The sequence below is a fragment of the Rattus rattus genome, chromosome 9 (genome assembly GCF_011064425.1).
Source record: "Rattus rattus isolate New Zealand chromosome 9, Rrattus_CSIRO_v1, whole genome shotgun sequence".
Taxonomy (NCBI): Eukaryota; Metazoa; Chordata; class Mammalia; order Rodentia; family Muridae; genus Rattus; species Rattus rattus.
Genome location: NC_046162.1, coordinates 37185982 through 37208671, shown reverse-complemented (window position 1 = coordinate 37208671; position 22690 = coordinate 37185982). Strand labels below are relative to the sequence as shown.

At 41.7% G+C, this 22690-nt stretch overlaps 1 protein-coding gene across 1 annotated transcript in view; it reads left to right on the top strand.

Moving 5' to 3' along the window:
- The window catches only part of Cdc42se2 (CDC42 small effector 2), a 68974-nt gene that overhangs the window by 10028 nt on the left and 36256 nt on the right, over window positions 1–22690 (top strand). The window contains exon 2 of the mRNA XM_032911763.1: window positions 20182–20324. The gene's annotated coding sequence lies outside the window, so the exon portion shown is untranslated. The remainder of the gene's footprint in view (window positions 1–20181; window positions 20325–22690) is intronic.

The following is a 22690-nucleotide window of genomic DNA, read 5'->3' as shown; positions in this document are numbered from 1 at the left end:
CTCCACATTGAAGTAAAATAAGGTGCCATGAAAGCATGCTTGAAAGATGCTTGTAGATACCTTAAAAGCCGTGTTAAGAATAAATACAGAGCCTCTAGGGGATGTCCAGTTTGGTGGCTGTGCTTGCTGAGCATGTGCAAGGCCCAGTGTTTGATCCCAAAAAACAGGCCCATAGGCACCGAGAAATAAATCGACCCAGTTTGCATCTTCACATCCTGCCGCTCTCTAAGCAGCCGTACTCTTCCTGCTCCTTCTCTGTTCTGTTCTCAGCAGAGCAGCCAGGTCATGATTTTAAAATGGAAGTCACTTCTATGCTCCAGCACTGTCTGTGGGTGGTCTCTGTTTTTTTGTTTTTTGTTTTGTTTTGTTTTTTTTGTTTGTTTTTTGTATTTTGTTTTGCTGGGTTAACATTTAGACCAGTGGTAACTTGGAGGAGGAAAGGATTTATTTGGCTTATACTTCCAGGTCATGTACATCATTGAGGGAAGTCATGACAGAAACTCAAGCAGGAGCTGGAGAATGAGTCAGAGTTGCTTTTGGATAGTGTTTTAATCACGGAACAGCGCAAACTGCAGCAGGTGGCTCTCAGAAAATGGACCAGAGTTACTGCAGAGCTCATGGGTCTCATAGACCCTCCTGTTTGTATTGTCCTGAGCTCAAGTTCTAGTTTCCCTTGGTGGACTCCAGTCCGTGGTCTCCTTTGAAGTTCCTTGGCCCTAGTATACAGTTGTGCTGTCTGTGCCCCTACGGACAACTTTGCTTCATTCTGGGGACTGTCTCTCAGTATCTGGGCTGACAGGGGTCGTCGTGGAAAGCACTAGCATTTGCTGAACGAGCACGTAGAGCTGGTGGAATGCATGTGTGCTTTTGTAGCTAAATTAGAAATTGGAAGAATTAATGGAAATAAAAGATGCTAGAGGAAGAAGTAAGTTTGAAATTAGTGTGGATATGGAAAGTGGAGACTGAAATAAGCGATAAGGGCCTGAAGAAGACATGAGGAGCAGTGGAGGGGGATGCAGCGACTGAGTGTGATCTGGAAGGAGGTGGCGGCACTTAACATTTACTTTGTTTTGTTTTGGTTTTGGGTTTTATTTTTTCGAGACATGGACTCACATTGTGCCACTCTAGATGCCCTGGAACTTACTGTGTAGATCAGGATGGCCTTAAACTCAAAGAGATCCTCCTGCCTCTGCTTCCCCAGTGCTATAATGAAATGAGCCACTATGCCTGGCTGGCTCATTAGAACTTTTTCAGGGTGCTTAACTCCATATTTCTCTTTAAGATAACAATTCTTGAAGGCTGAGTGTTGGTGACTTACATGGACTTACACACTCCAGGTTCAACTATGTTGTCCCTTGCTTTTTACCAGGACTATTTGCTGAAATGAGATTGAAAGCCAAAACTATGGTAAACATCGTTAAAGAAGAACAATTACTGTAACTTATGTAACCCAGTAGTATTTTTTTGTCTGTGTGTGTACCTATCCCAGAGATTAACTTCCAGGTATTGTTCCTTGGGCTTCTCCCTACTCCCTGCTTTTTTGAAACAGTCTTCCTGGGACTTGGAGCCTTGCAGATTCAATCAGGTTGGCCGGCCAGTGAGACCCCAGAGGTCCTGTTTCTGCCATCTTTGTCCTGGGATTATGGGTGTGTGTTAACTGCATGGATTTTATGAGGGCTGGGGACCGATCTGAGGTCCTGATGGTCAACACTTTATTGAACTGCCTCACCAGCCCCTTTTTGCATTATTGTTATCATTTCTTGTCAAAAGCTCAAACAGTTCTCAGAGTTTTAGGGGGAATTTCAGGGCACAGAAGTTGCTAACTACCGTGTCCTGTCAGACTAAATGTACTTCCTGTTTACTCCTCTCTCAAAAACAGAGCTGGGGGCATGAGGGCAGAGTGGTGGTGTGTCTCACAGATACCCTGCTTCTCCATGGTATGTTAGCAGCTAGCTGCAGTAATGTATATTACTTTGAATAGTAGTTAATGAATGGATGTACATATTTGTGTTCTTAAATGAAAAATGTTGGCTGTACATGAGTGCTTTCATTTTTATAACGCTGGAGGTTAAAGCGGGGATCCTACGTATGCAGGGCGGTCAAACTCCTGAGCCTTAGCCCCAGTCTCTGAAGTACGTTTTTAAACTGCAACTTAAGTTCAGTAGAAAGGAGGATGCCAGTGAAGTTAATTACATGCAAGTGTTCCGTGTTCTGCTGAGTAAGAGTTCCTACTTAACTTTCCACCCCTAAGCTGTAGGGACCATATCCTGTTGATTAAAGCAGTCTTTTAGGTGGAACTTTGAAAGAGGTGGTTTAGAAATCCCTGAATGAATAATGGTCCACATAAAAATTATTCTATTAAATATTTTTACAAATATTAATATGTAATAATCTATCTTTTCATTGATTTGTGAAACTAGTATGTGCACATAATCTGGACTTGATTTTTACAGCCATTTGAGGTAGGCTTATGTTTGCTTTTGTATAAACATGTACATTACAGTTTAGGCTTTCATGTCCAGTAATCTTAACTCCTAAGCAATAATAACCATAAAAGTCAGATTTCGTATTTTTATTTCACATTAAAAGAAACATTACATATGCTTTTATATGCATGCTGTTGTGATGTTTGAGAGAAGAAGGTCTTGCTGTTTAGCTCGAACTGGCCTCAAATTTGTCAGCTTCCTGCCTCAGTCCCAAGTGCTGAGATTATAAATATGTCTCACCACACCGGCTCTCTTTCATTTTATATATATATATATATATATATATATATATTTTTTTTTTTTTTTTTTTTTAATTTTTTTTAAGCTAGGTGTGGTGGCACATGCCTTTAATCCCATCACGTAGAAGGCAGAGGCAGGTAGAACTCTGTGAGATTGAGGCCAGCAGGGACTACATAGTGAGTTCAGGACATCCAGAGTAAGAGTCTATCTCAGAAAAACAAAACAAAATATGTATTGATTATTTCAAAATTGTGTGTGTGCATGCTCATATGAACATGCGTGTGTGTATATGAACATGAGAGCAGTTACCCATGGAGCCCGAAGAGGGTGCCAGATCCCTAGACTTGATGCTACAGGTGGTGTGATCTACCTGATGTGGGTGTTGGCAGCCTACCTTTGCTTACAAGAGCAATATGTGCCATTTCTCCCTTGAGCCATTTCTCCAGCCTGTTACATTTTTAATGTGTATTTTACATGTCAAGTAATTTTGAATGACACACTAGAATGCTTTGGTTAAATCCATTTATTTTATGGACTAAGTTATCTTTATTAGAATCCAGCATTGATCTGAATGAGTTTATGTGGGAAATGCCACCTGGGGATTAATGAGATCCTTATCCATTGACTCCTATATTTTTTCCATGTTTTTAATGTACTCCTGTGTGTGTGTGTGTGTGTGTGTGTGTGTGTGTGTGTGTGTGTGTGTGTGTGTATGTACACACATGCTTTGGTACTCCGCTGGAGGTCAGAGTGGACCTGATTATTAATTTCTTAACTGCATTTCTAATCACTCCTTCATCTCAGTGCAGATGCTAAAGAGCTTACCATGAATGCCTCTGAGAGTTTGTTGGTTTTGTGACTGAGCCTGGATCAGTCTATTCAGATTGTTTCTCTGTAGTGAAAGAAGTCCAGCTATACCAGTGTGCTGTGTGCAGTTACCTGCTCCCTGCCCCCTTCCTTCTGTAATGTATATATAAACACTCTAATTCAGCATTTTGGTTGGAGTTTGCCTGTCAGCGTATCTAAATGCTCCTGGCATTTTCTGCTACTCTCAACGTCTCCCAGTCAGTGTTATCAAGTCAGTAGATGATCTCCTGTCAGTCCTCAAGTGTTCACAGCTTCTCCTGTTTTCAACACCCTCGTTCTAGAGACTCTTGTCCTGTCATAGTGAATTTATTGTTCAGCAGTTGAACTTGGTTGACTGAGAGGGCTGCTGGCATTGATCAGCCACATTTACTTTACTTAATTTATTATTCTTTAACTCAGATTGTTCTCTAATGCACCATTGTTCTCTAATGCACAGCACTAAATAAAGTAACTGTTACATCAGAAAACATAAACCAGTGGAAAAGGCTTCAATCTCTACCCTTAGCATTACAGGGGGTTAATTTTGATAAATGTCTTTACAGAAAAGTCAGTGAATTTATCCTCAAAAAAGATTCTATTACATCTCACACCAGCCAATATTACCACCATAAAAGCATTGCTTTTTATTCAGTAAGAGGGGATCTGTTGGAAAAGAGGTAAAGCTGCAGGTAAAGTGGTGAGAAGTGGGCTGCGTGTGGTGGTGCACACCTGTAACCTCAGCACTCAGGCGGCTGAGGCAGGAGGAGCGAGAACATGGGAGAGGTCAGGTCACCTGTGAAGAGCTGGAGAGGGCTCAGAGTGTAGCTTATGGTGTGGAGATGGAGTCAAGAGTCTTCCTGGCCTCACCATTAATGGCTTGTACTTGGTCATCCCTAGAGTGGCCACTGTGTATATCTATAGGTTCAACTGTGAAGATGCAGGAAGAAGAATGGCCCTGAAGTCAGTCCCTGCTATGTGTCCAGGGACTTGGAGAACTAAGAAAGCATTTTCCTGACCCCTGGTAAACCCCTCAGCTATGGTCGTCTGTTCCTGCTAGGAGGCTATGCAGCATATTATGTAGCGTGTGAATGTTATGTTATACTGCATACAAATGAAAGAGAACCTTAAGGAGTATGGTGCAGTGTGAGCTACATAGTGAGTCCTGTCTTACTGTTCTCATGTTCTTTCTCTTCTCTCCTCTTGTGTTTATTGGCAGCAGAATGTGGCAGGCCACCTTATTTTATTTTATTGATTTATTTTGAGGCAGAGGCTGGCTTTGAACTCCTTATTTGGTGGCTGGTCATGAACTTCTGATTCTCCTGCCTCTACCTACCAAGTGCTAGGACAGCAGGCCTGTTCCACCGTGTTGGCTAGTAGTGTTTTGTTTTGTTTTTTCCTTAAGAACATTCTTACTGTCATACTTGATTATATTATATTGACTAACAAAAAAATGTAGTTCCTTACACAGTAGAATTACTTTAATAGTGGCCCTAGGACAAAATAAAGGTTGGAGGATAAATTCATGTTTTTCTCTGCCTTGTCTGGTGTTGCCTTAATGTTGAAATAATTACAGTGGGCCTGTGAGATGGCTTAGTAGGCAAAGGTGCTTGTTGCTAAGCTGACAACCTGGGTTTGATTCTTGGGACTCAACATAATGGACGGAGAGAATCACCTCTCACACAGTGCCCTCCAACTTCCACATTTCACCATGGCATACATAAGTGAGTAAATAATGTAAGAAAAAAGGTAATTTTAGAAGAATCCACCCCCCACCCCCAGGATCAAACTCTGGCAGAGTCTATTGTGCATACTAGGCATGGACTCCACCATTGAGCCATACATTTTCAGTCTCAAGGATGTGTTTAGTTGAAGGCCTATAACTAAGTCTGTGTAAAATAAACTGCATCTGCAGTTGACAGTTCCATTAGCTATTGCTGAACTCTATGTCAGGAGTTCTTAGAAAAAGTTTAGCATGTAAGAATTGTTACATTAGAGTTTGATTTGATTTTTATTTCATACATGTAAAAGTACTTGTGGGAGCAGTTTTGTGTGTGTGTGTGTGTGTGTGTGTGTGTGTGTGTGTGTGTGTGTGTGTGTGTGTGTATGTGGGTGGGTGGTTCTCTCAGAAAACCACTGTCTCAATCTTGTCAACATCTTGAAGACGTTTGCATCCTCAAGTAGTAGTGCCTACAGCTCTCCAAGAACCTTTAGGTTTTACAGTAAGTGACCAGTCTTTTACCAGCATGATAAGTTACTTAGGATGCACTGCTAATTTCTTGATTTGGCCTTATCTCCCTAATGCCTTTCATTGTATGGTATTACAGTGTGTTCACAGACAGGCTCCTGCAGTTTGTCTCTTTTATAGCTATTTTCTTACCTTAGTGCCACTTCCTTGGTTGTACAGATGTTGCTCAAACTACTTCTTAATGTGGTAAAGACGAATTAAAAGCAATACTGTTGATGTGGCTTTTTCTACTGAGAAATCGTGCATTTGTTGTCAGTCAACTGACAATCCCTTGAGAATGTCCCTAAAAATACGGCATATTTGTAAACAGATAAGCAACTGTTTAAGAAAAATGTTGAGAATTACTCCATATCTTTATGCTTAAAACTTTTTTTCCAAAGTTTAAATTCAGAGCAAATTTTGGCCTGTTATTTTTTAGAATATCTCTTATATTCTAACAGTTTTGTACATATGAACAATATATCATGTTTCCCTCAATTCCTCCCCCCTACTACTCCCAGGCAACCCCAAGATCTCACCCATCTTTTTTATTCCCTCTACTTTAGTGCTAATAACCCACTGAGTCCAGTTATCATTGCCGATTGGATGCTAGTTGATCTTGTCGACTTGATCTGGTGAGATAACCACAGCTGCAGTGAGCACATGACTGTAGTGTCACATCCTGTCCTGAAGACATTTACAGCCCGTCTCCCTCCCCCAGCTCTTCTGTTCTTTCTGCCCTTCTTCCATGGGTGTGTCGTGTGTGTGTGTGTGTGTGTGTGTGTGTGTGTGTGTGTCTGTCTGTCTGTCTGTCTGTCTGTCTGTCTTAGGAAATCTATTGTCCTTCTTTACATTTATTTTATGAGTACTAACCTTGTTTTTGTGAAACATTGCTTTATGTATAAGGCTGTGGTTCTCAACCTTCCTAATACTATGACCCTCTAATATAGTTCCTCTTTTGTGGTGACCCTAACCATAACATTATTTTGTTGCTATTTCATAACTGTAGTTTTGCTACTGTCATGAATTGTAATGTAAACATCTGATATACAACTCCTGAAAGGGTGGATTAACCCTAAAGGGGTCATGACCCACAGGTTGAGAACCAGTGGTCTAGATGCTTATAATTAACCACACAGCCTGTGTGTGGAGGAACTACTACTGAAGGCTAACTGTTTTCAGCTGGTGAGTGTGGGAGGCACCGGGAAGTGGCATGGCAAGTCCTCTTACCCTTGGTGCTTGCCACTTTTTCTCACTTAAGAAAGGGTATTAGGGCTTTCTTATTAGGGTAAAGGGTACTCAGACACACAAGTAAGTAAAGAAATATTTTCAAAGAAAGGGTATTAGGTGTGTTGGGGATGACTTGGCTTGTGGAAGATGTTGATAGTGTTTCATTTCCTTTCTGCTGTACCTACTGTGTTAGGATGTCTTGGGAGCTCTTAGAAGTTAATTGGGGTCAAGAATCTAAAAATATGTGGAATTAAGGTGAACTCATATGTATTTGTGGTGATTGTTTAATCGCCCTGTCCAAGAATGAGAGCAGGTCTTGTGACTTTTCAAAGTCTTTTTAAAATCTGATTTATGGCCGGGTGGTGTTGTTGCATGTTGCCTTTAATCCCTGCACTCAGGAAACAGGTAGGTGGATCTCTGAATTTGATGCCAGCCTGGTCTACAGAGCAAGTTCCAGAAGAGCCAGGGCTAGAGAGCAACGTTGTCTGGAAAAACCAATTAAAGGAAAAAAAAAAAAGCACCTGACTCCAAAGCTGGGCATGGCGGCACACACCTTTAATCTCAGCACCCAGAGGCTGAGGCAGGTGGGTCTCTGAGTTCAATGCCATCCTGGTCTACAGAATGAGTTCTAGGACAGCCAAGCGTAGTTAAAGTCATCTATAGCTAGGGGTTTTCCTCTCATCAACTTTACTCCCAGAAATAAGGGCTCTGGGACTTAATAGTTCATGAATAAACACCTAGGACAAAAGCTTTGCTTGTTCTCTGCCTAGCTCATAACTTAATTACCCATTTATGCTAGTCTAAATTGTGCCATGTAGCTGGCTACCTGGTCTTCAGTTTCATGCCACCATCTTCTTCTGTGTCTGGGGTGAATCTCCAGCACCTTACTCTTTGCCAGAGACCTCTTTCTCTCTCTCCAAACTATTTCCTGCCTCATCTCTTTGGCTGTAGGCCTTTTTATTTGACAGGTGAATGCTTTTACACAGTGCATAAGAGATTCTCTCTACAGCCAGGACACCCTGTCTTGACCACCCCCAACAAAAACAAAATAAAACAAACAAGCAAGCAAAAATCTGACTTCACTGGAAGTTTTAATGTTAAAAACTGAATTAGCCAGGCATAGTGGTACACATGCCTTTACTTGTAGCACTCTGGAAATAGACAGGTGGGTACCTATGGGTACAAGGTGAGCCTGCAATGCATAGTGAGTTCTGGGACAGTCTCACAGTCTTGAGACTAAGCTTTTAAAAAACAAAACAAACAAACAAACAAGTCTTGAGATTAAACTAACTGTTCTGAGTTGAGCTGAACCAAGCTGAATTGAGAGGAGCTAATTGTTGCTGACTAAAAGGGTGAGAAAGTAACTATTTCTGTGTCTTCTTAGAAGTGGACACATTTGCATTTCTAACATTTATTCATAATGTCTATTTTAATAAATTGACCCTTTTGGAAACAAAATATAGCTAAAATATGGAGGAAACAACTCTTAACTTCAGTAATAATTACAAGTTTCTTTTACCAGATTTGAGAGACTAGTATTTTGGTCCTGAATACAGTGTGGTTCTAAATGCATTGCTGTAGAGTGTGGGCTGGTGGATCTATTCTCCAAACACCTGCCTGGCCTGGCCAAACTATTGATCCTAGGATTCACTTAAGATTGTGCTTGGGGTTAAGAAGCATGTTCCTGATTTTTTTGGGGGGGGCAGCCCCCTCCCCCAATAGGCTTATGAGGAGATTTTATGTAGTGGTAGATTCGGTTTATTGAATTGTGTAAGTCAGTGCTGTTAACAGCCTTCTTTGTCTAAATAGTAATTTTATCACCAGAGAAAACCAACATTCTTTCAGCTCTGCGCTCAGACACAAGAAAGAGGTTTTTGTCCTGGGATTTGCCTCTTTGGTTGGAAAGGGGTCCTGTATTTATGACCTCTCAATGTGGTTTGTCAGCAGCGTAGCACCTGTCACTGTCTCTTACAACTGAGTATTTCATGGTGTGCATGAACAGCATTTTATTTCTCTATTATCAGTTTGTGAACATTTTCAGTTTTTCTTCACATTTCAGTCATTATGAATAATGCAGTTAAGAATATGAACATTAATCATCGTGTGGTAATTGAGTAATAGAGGCAAACAACTTACGTGTGGGACAAAGGTGGTCCTATGAGATCATGATGGAGATTCTTGTCACCCAGTAACATGTCATGGTATCTGCCCTGTCACCTGATTGTGGTGATGTTGGTCTAAAATTACTGTGCTGATGGTCATAGGTGTAGAACACAGTTATGTAAGGTATATAACACTTGCTAACATAAGCTATATGTTTATATAATTATAAATATGCAGTTTTCATCATTAGAGTATTCTTTCTACTTATATATAAAACATATAATGTGTAAAACAGCCTCAGGCAGGTCCTCAGCAGTTTCTGGAAGGCATTGCTGTCACAGGAGCTGACGGCGGCGTGAATGCTGCTGCTCCTAAAGACCTTCCAGAGGGAGGCTCTGGGCAGACAACATGTTCCTTCCTTATAATGGCAGCAAAGGTGGGCAGATTGCTGATACCAGCCTGGGCACATAGTGAGACCCTGTCTCAAAAAACAATAAAAATAACCTAGTATATTTTTAAAATTCACATTTGTTTATGTGCGTGCACTTGTACTTGTGGAGGTCAGAGGACACTTGTAGAAGTTAGTTCTCCTTTTACCATGCAGATTCCTGGAATGGAACTTGGGTCAGGTCATCAGGCCTAGTAGCAAATATCTTTACTTACTTAGCCATTTCATTGGTGTGTGTGTGTGTGTGTGTGTGTGTGTGTGTGTGTGTGTGTGTGTGTGTATGTAATCCCCCTCCCCCTCCCCAGACAGGGTCTCTCTGGCTGTCCTGTAACTTGCTCTGTAGACCAGACTGGCCTTGAGCTCAGAGAGATTTGCTTGCTTCTGCCTCCTGAATTCTGGGATTAAAGGCAAAGGCCCACATACCTGGCCTAGTTTTTAAATGTTTTTTTAAAAAGATTTATTTATTTTATATGTGATTACACAGTTGCTGTCTTCAGACCTGAGAACAGGGTATTGAATCCCATTCAGATGTTTGTGAACCACCATGTGGTTGCTGGGAATTGAATTCAGAACCTCTGGCAGAACAGAACAGTCAGTGCTCTTAACCACTGAGCCATCTCTCCAGCCCTAGTTTTAAAAATTTTTAATTGAAATAGAATTATATCAGTCTTTCTTTTTCCTTCCTCTAGCCCTTCTAGCCCCTCCCATATCCCCTCCTGCTGTCAAGTTGGTATAATTATCATCTCATATTCTCTCTCTCTCTCTCTCTCTCTCTCTGTGTCTCTCTCTCTCTCAGTGACAGTGTTTTGTTGTTTGTATGTATATGGTTTCAAGACTAATCAATACTTCAAAGTTTCCCCCTCTCATGTTAACATGTTGATTGGTTGCTGTCCCCGTTTTGTCTATGCATTTCTAAGAGATTCTTTCACAGCAGATGTCCTTGTGTTCTGGCTCTTAGAGTCTTTTCACCCCCTCTTCCATGAACGACGTTCCCTGAGCCATAGATACAGGAGTTGCAATGAATAGGTATTCACTGAGGCTGGACTACCCACAGTTTCTGGATTGTATCCATTTGTGGTTTTCCGTGATGGTCTCTACCTGCTGTAGAGAGGTTTCTTTGATGAGGAGTGGTCACTACCCTTACTCAGGTAAGCAGGCTCTTGCACAAAGAGGGATTGCAGGTCTAGTATTTACATTTAAAAAAGTCATTTTAGGAACTGGAGAGATGGCTCAGCTGTTAAGAATATAGGCTCCACTTCCAGAGGTCCGGGATTCAATTCCAAGCATTCAGATGACGGCTCACAACCATCTCTAACTGTAGTCCTGTGGGATCCAATGCCCTCTTTCAGTGTGCAGATGTACGTGGAGACAAAACGCCCACATACAAGCACGTGCTTGTCATTTCCAGCCTTGCACTGGTAATTTAGAGTCACTATAGAGAATTCAAGGGAGAGTGATGGTCAGCGTGCAGTAACATGGGTGATTTCAGACTGTGCATGCAGCTGTTCAGTGAGTGGTCTGGACGGTGAAAGCATTGAGGTTAAACATTTCTATACTTCCCAGGGGAAAAGGAGCATTTTATTTATATCAGATGGTTTTTTGGTTTGTTTTTTGGTTTCTGAGATTGTGTCTAACAGTATAGATTAAACTGGCTCTAAATTCCTGATTGTTGTGCTCGAGTCTGCTGGATGCTGGGCTTACAGATGTGTGTATCAGCAAGCCTGGCAAGGAAACTTAAAACCACAGCAGTTGGATCTTTATGCTAAGAGAAGTGTATTCAACTCAGAAAAACAGGATCATGCAGTCTTAGTTAGGATTTCAACTGTGAAGGGACACCCTGACCGTGGCAACTCTTGTAAAAGAAAATGTTTAATTGGGGCTGGCTTGCAGTTTCAGAGGTTTAGTCCATTATCATCATGGTGGCACACATGGTGCTGGTAGGAGATGAAAATTGTACACCCTGATCACAGGCAGCAGGAAGTGAACAGGCTTGAGTTTCTAAGACTTCAAAGTCACACACCTCCTCCATCAAAGCCACACCCACTCCAGGGTCACACCTCCTAGTAGTGCTATTCCCTATGGACCTGTGGGGGCCATTTTTATTCAGACTACCACAGGAGTGTTAGTATTTTATCAGTCCATTAATTGTCATGCGTTATACATAAAATAATTCCACATTATATCTGACAGAACTTTGTTGTCTTGCTTTTTGAATGTTGAAATTCCAGGCATTTGCTACCAGGCCAGGTATAAGAGAACCTTTAATTCTTCATACTGACATTACAAATTCAATTAATAATACTAAGTCTTACGTACTAGACTTCTCAAATGGAGTGAAGGAATAAATATAAGCAATGCATATTTTAAACCCAAGACACCTACTGTAGCTTTCAGATTCCATTCTGTGAAACAAAACTGTTCATGATTTCAGAGATGACAGTTGGTGGTGACGAAGTTTTTGGATAAGGAGGATCAGGTACATCAGGTGGTGTGTGTGTGTGTGTGTGTGTGTGTGTGTGTGTGTGTGTGTGTGTAGGAGGGTGGTGGTGTCAAGAGTTCCTGGACCATGTGAGACGCTGTCTCAGAACCTTTCCCCACTCTCCAAAAAAGGGAATGGGTGGTCTGGAAGAGTTAGAATTGAAGTAGTTTTGAATTAATATATTCAGGAAGCTAGGCCCATAGTTATGTCCTAGAGGTTAGGAAGTTGAAACTGGTAGGTGGCTGTCAGAACTCTGAATCTGGGGCCACAACTGGTGCTGGTAGCAGCCGCTAGTGAAGGCGGGGACCCTCCCATGCCCTGATTCACCACTCAGCTCAGCAGCAGGAAGCCTGTGGGTCTCACTTCTGCTCACTCTCTCAGGAGCTGCTTACTCAGCCTGTTTACATTCCAGATAAATTAACTGCAAGAGGACAATCTGGAAAATGTAGGGGATTTTTTTGGTTGTTACTTTTTAAAAAAAAAAAAAAAGCCTGTCTGCCCCTGAAGCATAGGAAGGAATGTATTCAAGGGGAGCATGAGTACCCTTCTGCTCTGGTTACGAGGCTTTGCATGCAGTGTATTTCGAAGGTGGTGAGAGTAAAAACATTTCAACTCGGATTTGATATGTTCTCAAATGTTACACTAAATGTGAGCCATTAATTTTTTTTTCTTTTTTTTTTTTTTTTTCTTTTTTTTTTTCCCCGGAGCTGGGGACCGAACCCAGGGCCTTGCGCTCGCTAGGCAAGCGCTCTACCGCTGAGCTAAATCCCCAACCCCTGTGAACCATTAATTTTGTTGTTTATATAAAATTCTTTTTTTTTCCAGGCCTAAAATTTTCAGTTGCAAATAAGCTAGTGTTTGTAAAATCCTTTTATAGTGTGCTTCGTGTGTTTCGTGTGTGTGCGCGCGCGCGAGTGTGTGTGTGTGTGTGTGTGTGCGTGTGTCACAGCATATATGTACAGGTGAGAGGAGGCAGGGTCTCTTGTTCACAGGCTGGTAGTTTTCTTGGGGTTCTTCTGTTTCTGTAGGAACACAGGATTAGAGATGTACTACTATTCCTGGCTTTCCTTGGATACTGGGAATTCAAACTCAGGTCCTCATGCTTGTGCAAGGATTTTATTTGCTGATCCATCTTTACTTGCTATGTTTTATTTTTTAAAATTCAGTTTATTTTATTATCTTGCTGAAAGGAGATGGGTTGTGATAATTTTCAAAAATATTGTGGGGAGGAAGTGATACCGGGGAGGGGGCTCTCCCTTCTCAGAGGAGAAGGGGAGGATCTGTGTGACTGTGTACTTGGAGGAGAGGAAGGTTGATATTGGAATGTAAAGTGAATGAATAAATAAATAAAATTTAAAAATAGATGTGGTGGCACATAACATTTAATACCAGTCCTCTGAGGCAGAGACAGGTGGATCTCGGAATGGGAGGCTAGTCTGGTCTTCAGATTGAGCTCTAGAATAGGCAAGGTTACACAGAGAAATCCTGTCTCAAAAATAAGATTTGTGGGGTTGGGGATTTAGCTCAGTGGTAGAGCACTCGCCTAACAAGGGCAAGGCCCTGAGTTGGGTCCCTAAATCCAAAAAAAAAAAAAAAAAAAAAAGATTTGTGTATTAGGAAAGAACAAGTCTTCCCAAACTAGATTGGGAAGATGCTATTATTATGTATTTATTTCTAAGATTTGTTTTATTTTATGTTTATGAGGAGTTTGCATCAGATCTTCTGGAACTGGAGTCAAGATAGATGTGAACCACCACATGGAGGTTGGAAGTTGAACTTGAGTCCTCAGAAGTGCTATTAACTGCTGAGCTATCTCTCTAGCCTGTCTTGTGTTACCATTACTCAATCTTAAATATTTCTCTACAGTGCTTTAATAGGGAACTGAAAGCTCATTTTAGTGTGTTCTTTTTCATGCCCTCCATGTTTAATGAAACGACAGCTGACCGGGTGGTTTTGATTTGCTGTGTGTCTTGTGTGTCTGCTGTGTCTGATGGTGCATACCTGCCTATAATCCCAGGCCAGGAGGATTTCGAACTCAAGACTGGCTTGGGCTACACAGTGACTTTAAGGCTAGCCTAGACTAAATAGGGAGAGCCTGTTCCACAAAAATCAAAGTAATGCTGGAGTGGTGGCACATCCAGCCCTGTAATCCTAGCACCTGGGAGATGGAAATTGGAAACTCAGGAGGAGATCGAGACCCATTCATTGACATTACATGGCAAGTTTGAGGTTAGCTTGGCCTGCTAGAGATCTCAACAAAACAAGAAATCACCCCAGAGCAAAACAAACAGAAGACACATATGCTAAATTACTTTCCGGATTCTGTTTTAGAGTTTTAAAAAAATGTATGTTTGCCTGTTCATATGTGTATGTATATGTTTATGTCTATGTCTGCCTGTCTTAGGGAGGAGGGGTTCTGAGTATGCCATAGCATGCATGTGAAGGTCAGAGGACAGTTTACTAAAGGGTCTCTTCTACCCAGTAAGTGGGTCCTGGTCTGTAACTCAGATTGTCAGGCTTGGTGGCAATCACTTTTACTAGTGGCTGCAGATCTGGAATTAAATAGATTGTAAAAATAGTTAGGCGAGATCTTGGTTTGGCCTTGAAGGTCAAGGCAGAAAGACAGGAGTCGGGAGTGATACTCTTGTTCTTTGCTTGGGAAACAAGGTAGAAGAGAGAGAATAGAATAAAGTAAGGTGGGTAGAATTGAGGTAGGAGAGGGGTAAGGAAAGTGGAGTTGAGTTGAGGTGTGTGGAGTGAGGGCACACACCTTGTGTGATGTGCTGCCTGCTGTAGACTGTGCATTTACACCGAAGAACATGTGGGCTGCAGAGCTTCAGGCTGGGAATGTGGGTTTGAGAATCACCGATACACATCATCAATATACATATGCCCCGTGAACTCTGGGCTGATGGAGACAAGGTAAGGAGCCTGTATGGACTGAAAGGACTCCAGTATTAATGTGTAAGCAAGTACAAATCTGCCTACACTTTTTAATCGGAAGAGTGAAAGCTGCCCTCACTGAGCAAGCGCCATTTGGCTTACCCCAGTTCCGAAATTCCCATTATTAGCATTTCCCTTCGGGTTGAAATGCAGCCTTTCTAGGAGTTGCCATTAAAAAGCAGTTATTTCTGAAGGGGTAAACTTTTAATCTGTTATGGTAGTGTTCATATTTTTAGATCACTGACCTTTATTTTGGAATTCAAATGGAAATGTAAGAAAGATTAAGTTTGGAAAACATAATACTGTCCCAAAGTGTGAGATTAAAGAGGAGTTTTAGACTTGGGGCCTGGGTTGGAAACAGGTCATGGTAGAGCACAGGGAACCTGTCACCAAAGAGGGAAGCTGGGAGCCAGCACACTTTGTAATCCTGCTCTTGGGAGGCAGAAGCAAGAGGATGGAGAATTCCCATGCTGCCTGTCTAGTGTGGCACTGATCCACAGAAGGAGGGGTGAAAGAACACTTGAAAAATGAAATACAGGGAAAGTCTGAAGGCATTTCAGTTATAAACAAGGGTGCTCATGTAATTTATGCTTGGGTAGAATTTCGGTGTAATTTGTTACTTGAACTAGATTGAGATAGAGAAAGGAATGGCCATGAAAACTGTGTAGACTGGGACTGTGATGGACAGTCCTTTTACAAGGTTTTGTGATTTCATTTGTAGCATAATGAAATATTTCAAAATGTTAGTCGTGTGTGTCAAGCATTATACTGAATTAAGTGGCACTTCTTTCTTCTGCCTCTCAAGTGCTGTGATTAAAGACCTGTGCCACCACATCCAATTTTTAAGTATATACTTTTTATTAGATTATCTGAAGTAATTTAATAGGATCAAGTCCTGCTAATGTGAATTTCTATCCATTTGGGAAAAGTGGGAACTAAGTAAAATTTTTTTAGTAAGACCTAGGACTCTCCCTTACATTTGATCAGTTTAAGCTTACGATTTTTGAGCTACAGGGGATTGGTACTTAAAACTTGTAAGAGGGTATAAGGATTAAAAGGAGTCGTACCTGGGTTTCTGCTATTAATGGGGTCTTTAGTTACTCCCCACAGTCCTGATAGTAGACACTGACGCAGGACAGCGGGACACAGAACAGTGTTCCAGTTGTTTCTCCTTATCCATCCTGTCTTGCTGGGTGGTGGAGGAGAGTATGTCTAACTTTTCTGTGACTGCCTGAATGTGTTTAAAGATAATCCTTTTTTTTTTTTTTTTTTTTTTTTGGTTCTTTTTTTTTTTTAGAGCTGGGGGCCGAACCCAGGGCCTTTCGCTTCCTAGGCAAGCGCTCTACCCCTGAGCTAAATCCCCAACCCCCATAATCCTTTTTTTATTCATGGCACTCTGATGCATACCTTGGAAAACAGAAGTTTCTATGCAGAGAGTGCTATAATCTCAAACTGAGCTAGAGAAGTAATACAGGGTGCTCTGTCTCTTCATGGTGAACAACAGGCAGGTGGGAAAGGTGGCATTTAATGTGGTACAAAGGCACCACCACACGCCAGGTCGTAAGGTAGATTTTCTGTAGCTTCGTGGCTCCTTCAGAGTTCTAAGGAGAATCTAGTACATGCCAGTAACAGGTTCATGAATGTTCTTTGTGTGATTACACTAAAGTGTAGTTTTAGCTGACAGTGAAATGATTAAAAATATTTGATTCTTACAGAATATACTAAGGGAGTAAGGAGCTGTACTGACTGGGATTGAATAAGTCTGTTGAATTTTCTTTTAGAGAGTGCCCAATTACACAAGGATCCAGTACTGTTTAGCACATGCTTTCTCTGTGATCGTCAACTAGTGTTTTGGTACTTACTTAGCATTATACACATTTCTGAAAAACTTTTCTGAAAAGATTGTGATCGTGTGTCAAGCTTGATATATTGAAAAGGTCCAGCTTTCTGTGGAAATCAGTCTTGACATTCATTATCAATCTGCAGTGAGCAATTGGTTATAATAGAATAATTGCACATTTTAATAGTGTCCAACCAGAGCTCCCAGGGACTAAACCACTACCCAAAGACTACACGCAGACTGACTCATGTAGATATCTATATATAGATATCTATGTAGATATCTATGTATAGATATCTATGTAGATATCTATGTCTGTCTGTCTGTCTGTCTATCTGAGGCTGGGAACAGACAGTGGGCCAGAGCTTGCCTGGGTGCCCAAGGCTGTGGTGTGACCCTAGCACATGACAATATATGTCACCCCAGTGCTAGTTTGCTTTCAGTCTTTGTGGTCCTCTTCATTGCCTCCTCACACCTATTGCCAGGCAGTTGATATATCTGCTCTTCGTTACCAGAAATTAGTTTTTGTTTTCTAGAATTTATATAACTGGATTTTAAAGCATATTGTGTGTACATGTGTTATGTGTGCATGTGTATGTGCATGTGTGTGTGTTTCCCTCAGTGCTGGAGAAGAAATCCTGGATTTTGTGTATGTTAACCAAGTGCTCTATCATAGGCCTATGTAGTCAGTCTGGGTGGGTTTTTGATGAAGTATAATTATTTTTTGATTCATCCGTGTTGATATATGTTTAGTAGTTAATTATTTTTGTTCATGTGTGATGTGTGTATTTCATATGTTAATATGTAAAAGCCAGAGATATGCTATTTTTCTTTGTCACTCTATCTTAAAAAACTACATTTACTAGTGTGTGTGTGTGTGTGTGTGTGTGTGTGTGCGCGCGCACGCACGCACGCATTCAGGTGCGTCTATATGTACACATGTGTGGAGGTCAGAGGGCAGTTGGTTCTTTTTTACTGTGAGGGTGCCTGAGGTTGAACTTAGATGTGACAGCAAGTGGCCTTACCTAGTGTGCCATCTCACTGTTGTCTATTTTGAAGCAGTCTCAGTGAACCTGGAGCTTGGCATTTTGGCTGTATGGCTGGCTGGCGCGTCCCCTGAGTCCACCTGTCTTGGCACCCTCACCACTGGGGTTAGAGGCGTGTGCCCCTGCATCCAGCTCGTGTGTGCTGGCCAGCATACTTAGGTCTCCATTCTCGTATGGCAGCTCTCTACCTGCTAAGCCATCTCCACAACCCTACAGCAGTTCATTCACTGTTAAAACCAGGCATGTTCAATCTACGTCTTCTTGTCCTCTGCAAAGTTCATCATTGAGAACCCGGGAGCTAAGACACACACACACACACACACACACACACACACACACACACACACACGCACAATCTCATACTGTGTTAAGTCAGTTTGCAATTCTGTACTGGGTTGCATTCACAGTTACTCTAGGGCTCATGTGGCACATGGCTGCAAATTCCTGAATGGAGGTATATTCCTGTTTATTCATTCACCTATCCATAGGCAATTGGGGTTGTTTCCTGGGTTTTGCTGTTTGAAAAAAAAAAAGGCAATTTAAGTAAATTGAGTTACAGAGCTATTTTTCTGAATTAGGTAATACTCATAATCATAAAAGATCCAGAGTTTTGTCTAACTGACTGGGTATTTTAAGACAGAAAAGGGAAGTACAGTAGTGTTCCATCTCGCTCTACCCTTTTTGGGTGTGGTCTGATCTGCTGGCAGCCTGTGCTTGGCTGAAGTTCGCCTGCTTGTGATTGGGTGAGGCTCAGCTGCTTGTTCTGCCAGTTCATCAGGTTTCCTGTTCGTTTACATAGTGAGTTAGGTGCATTTCAATTTTTTAAAAATGTATAAACTTGTATTTATAAAAAGACTTACAAATAAATAAAAACGTCACTCACCAAAATTAGCCAGACCCAAAACTCTATACAACGTAATGTATTTTGTAGTATAGGAACTCAGAGTATAGATACAGCTTCAGAGGACTGACTTTTTTTTTTTTCACTTATTCATTTTATCATCTGTTACAAATAAATGCTGTAAATAGTTTTACAGATGTACACTTTCGCTTCTTTAGATAAATATGTAGGAATGCAGTGGTTACATTGTATGACAGTGTGTTTGTGTGTATATTTTTAAAGGAATTACACAATTAAAAAATAGCTATGCATTTCAAGCTTGTACCAGCAGCATTTGGGAGACACAATTAGTATTTATTTTTGCTCTAGTTTTTGATACTAAGGTTAAACCTGGGGCCTTGAACATGCAAGGCAAGCACCCCTACCAACCAAGGTACATCCCCAGCCTACCAGTTTAAAGGGTTGAATATACAGACAGTTTCAACAAAGCAGTTGATGTCTAGGGAGGAATTGTTTGTTTGAATGGCTGGAATTGGAAGAGAATGACTTCTCGTGGCAATGCTTTTAGGGGGTGAAGACTTTGGATGGATAGGAATGACATATGTGAGTTATGGTGCCCCTGAGCAGAGTGAGGGAGTAGTGGTTAGATCAGCAGTCGAGCTTGTCCATGCTAGATTTGAGGCTCACTGTAGCTTAGTGTGCTATGTGTTACTCTGGATGCTTGTGTATGAAGGAATTGCTAAGCTTTACTATAGGCTACCCATTTTCAGAGTTAGAACTCAAACCTGCAGCTTTCTGACTCAAAGTTCATGTTTTTATCTCACGTTATCTTATGTTCCCAAATCTGGAAAACACATTTGACTTTGACAATAATATAGCATGCTCTGTGAGCTATTAAGAATATATAGCAGAGTTTGAAAGTTCAGATGTTTATCAGGTCCAGACAGGTAGCTGGGAACTGAGTTACAGTGGAGAGAGTGGCAGGAGGTATCTGTGGAGAGCCACAGAGCACACGCCCAGCGAGAGGTGGCAGTTTATTCAATCTGATGGCGCTCCTTGTAGGAGCAGACCTTAGGTTGTTTGATTTCATTTTTCAAGAGAGATTAGAGATCTGTGTTTTTGGTGAAGTCTTAAGATTTGTTCATGTAGGCAGGTGTCCTTTGACATACTGTGTCCATGGAAGACTTGTCACCTGGATTCTGTGTAGTGGGCGCCTTTGGTCTGATTCTACCTTGCATGGCATGGAGGCAACAGTCAGTCTATATGATGAGAAAAGGGTGGGGGCTTGTGTAATAAGCACATTCCAGGCATTAAAAAGTAGGTTGTTTGTGTAAACTTGGTGTTTAAGTGAGCTCTAGCATTTGAGTTCAGTTTTCATCTGTATCAGTTAATTATATAGAAGGGAGAATTGCTCCCTGCAGCTTTCCCCTCCTAACTACATGCTTTTGTTTTCAGATAGGGCCAGTGTTGAGTGAAACACAGAAACCAAATGAGAAGACGTCTTCAAGGAACAACTGCTAATGAGTCTGCAGAGTCGCCTGTGTGTCTTTCAGCGTAGTCCCCACTCAGAGCTGAGTGAGTGGCCCCATTGATGAGTGGTAAGTCTGTCCACTGTTGGCTAGACATCGAAATGACATCCACAGAACCAGTCTACTTCGTATTCTTAGCACTCAGCAGCAGTCAGTCCATTTTGTTGGAGTTCTCCCCTTCAGTATTAGTGTGGTTTTAGGGTGTGGCTTTGATTTTCAGGTTAAGCATAGCCTTCCATGGCCGATGGTTTCCTCTTCTCTCCCAGTGATGTTGGTTTATCATCTCATGGCTGTCTTCTAGTTAGTCACAATACATTCCACATTTCATCAGTTTAATCAGCCAGTGGTTATCTACTCTTAAAGCCACTTTGATAGCCTAATCTTTTTTTTTTTTTTTTTTAATTTTTATTTATTTATTTATTTTTTTTCCGGAGCTGGGGACCGAACCCAGGGCCTTGCGCTCGCTAGGCAAGCGCTCTACCACTGAGCTAAATCCCCAACCCCTTTGATAGCCTAATCTTAATTATTAAAAATCTACTGGGAGCTCGGTATGGTGGAGTATGCCTTTAATTGTAGCACTTGGGAGGCAGAGACTGCCTGGTCTATAAAGTGAGTTCCAGGATAGCCAGGATTACATAGAGAGACCCTTTCTCAAAAGAGACAGGGAGGGAGGGAGGGAGGGAGGGAAGTGGGGGGAAGAGGAGGAGGAGGAAGAGGAGGAGGAAGAAGAAGAGGAGGAGGAAGAAGAAGAGGAGGAAGAGGAGGAGGAGGAGGAAGAAGAAGAGGAGGAGGAAAGGAAAGGGGAAGGGAAGAAAAGACCTGAATTTTTTCCTCTGGATAGAAGCATGTTTATCCTCTCTACAGTGTGACCCACTATATAACAGAATGAGGATGTTTGAGATAAGAGACCCTTCCAGCACAGTCTCAGAGATCATAGACCTCCTCTGGAGGAAGGGTGTTTCCCACCAGGCAGTCAACACCTGCAGTGACAGGGAACCTGAGAGTTCTGGAGGGTCTTTTGGAAGCACTTTAAATAAAATAGAAATACTGTTTCTCTAAAATTAAGGGGAACTTAAAGCTGGCAACTGTGTCAACCTTTTAAAAGTAGAATATACTAAGGGCAAGAACTCATAAAAAACAAAGCATTTTAAAGTTCTTTTGTCAATACTGAGCGTGAACATTTCGTGTGGAGCTGGACAGCTATTAGAATTGAAAAGCGGAGGGAAAGCAGTTGTTTAACATGAATCCGACTGTGTTAAAGACACTGAAGTCACTGACTCGGCTTTGATTGCAGTGGATAAAATGCCAGTAACCATGTGCGTTTAGATCTGGGCCTCACTGAGCCTCTTTTCTGTGCCCTGAAGCACGTGTGTAATCGGGTCCTCCGGGGAGAGCGCCCACACTCCCCTTTCCTGCTTTCTCACACTGTAAGTGCATTGCTGGGGAACAGACTACAGTAGGCTCCCAGGAACGCTCCTACTCTAAATTCCTGTCTTTAAAATCATTGCTATGCTAAAGTTCTTAGTGCTACAAAAATTCTTGTGCCCTACCAACACTGAAAATGTTGCTTAATAAAAATGTGGCCTTGGTTTTTACTTTGTCTTTGAGTATTTAACGGTTTACATTCAGTTGAAAATAACTAATCTTCATAAATTTACATTAATGTTTCTTATAAGATAAATTCAGTCATAAATTGCCTCTCATGAGCTGGCCAGCAGTTTAGAAGTTTATTGAGAGAGGCACAGGGCATGTGGTCCTAATGAAAATGGAAGCGAATAAACCCATCCATAAAATTCTCCTCCCAGCAGCTGTCAGGGCCCTTAGGACAATAGCAGAGTGAGGGGATCCTTTCACTTCTCCCATTTCTGTTTGTGAAATGATTCTTGGGTTTAGAGAGCACTGGGTCTTTTCCCCAAGTGCTTTCTCTTTGGAAGTTTCTCAAGACACATCTAAGCATGAGAGCGACTGTCGCTCATGGCCCCATCACTGATTTTACACTCATGAGAAATAACTGCTAGGTTAAGGTTCACTGCTGAGCTGCGTTCTCTGTCATGACTCCGCACACTGTTCGTACGGCTGGGCTGCTTCTGCCTTTGTCTTTGGTGTTTAAGTTGGCAGAAAGGGACGTGAGTGGCTGTGCGCCTGCCTGGGAAGGGAGGAGAAGGGTGGAGCATAATCCACACTGAGTTTTGAGAAGAGATAATGAAATCCTTTATATCCTTTTCCATAGAGCAGCATTTCAAAGACCCCATTTTAATAAGAATTGGTTGTGCAGCTGCAGCCCTGGCAACAAGGCCTGGGTAAGAAGAATTGGGGCAAATTTCCAGAAACAGGCCATCAGTGGTCTCCTGTGGAGCTGTGCTAATGAAACAGATGAGAGCATAAAGCACTCATAGACATAAGCCTAGTTCTTTGTGTTGTATAGAAGATGTTGG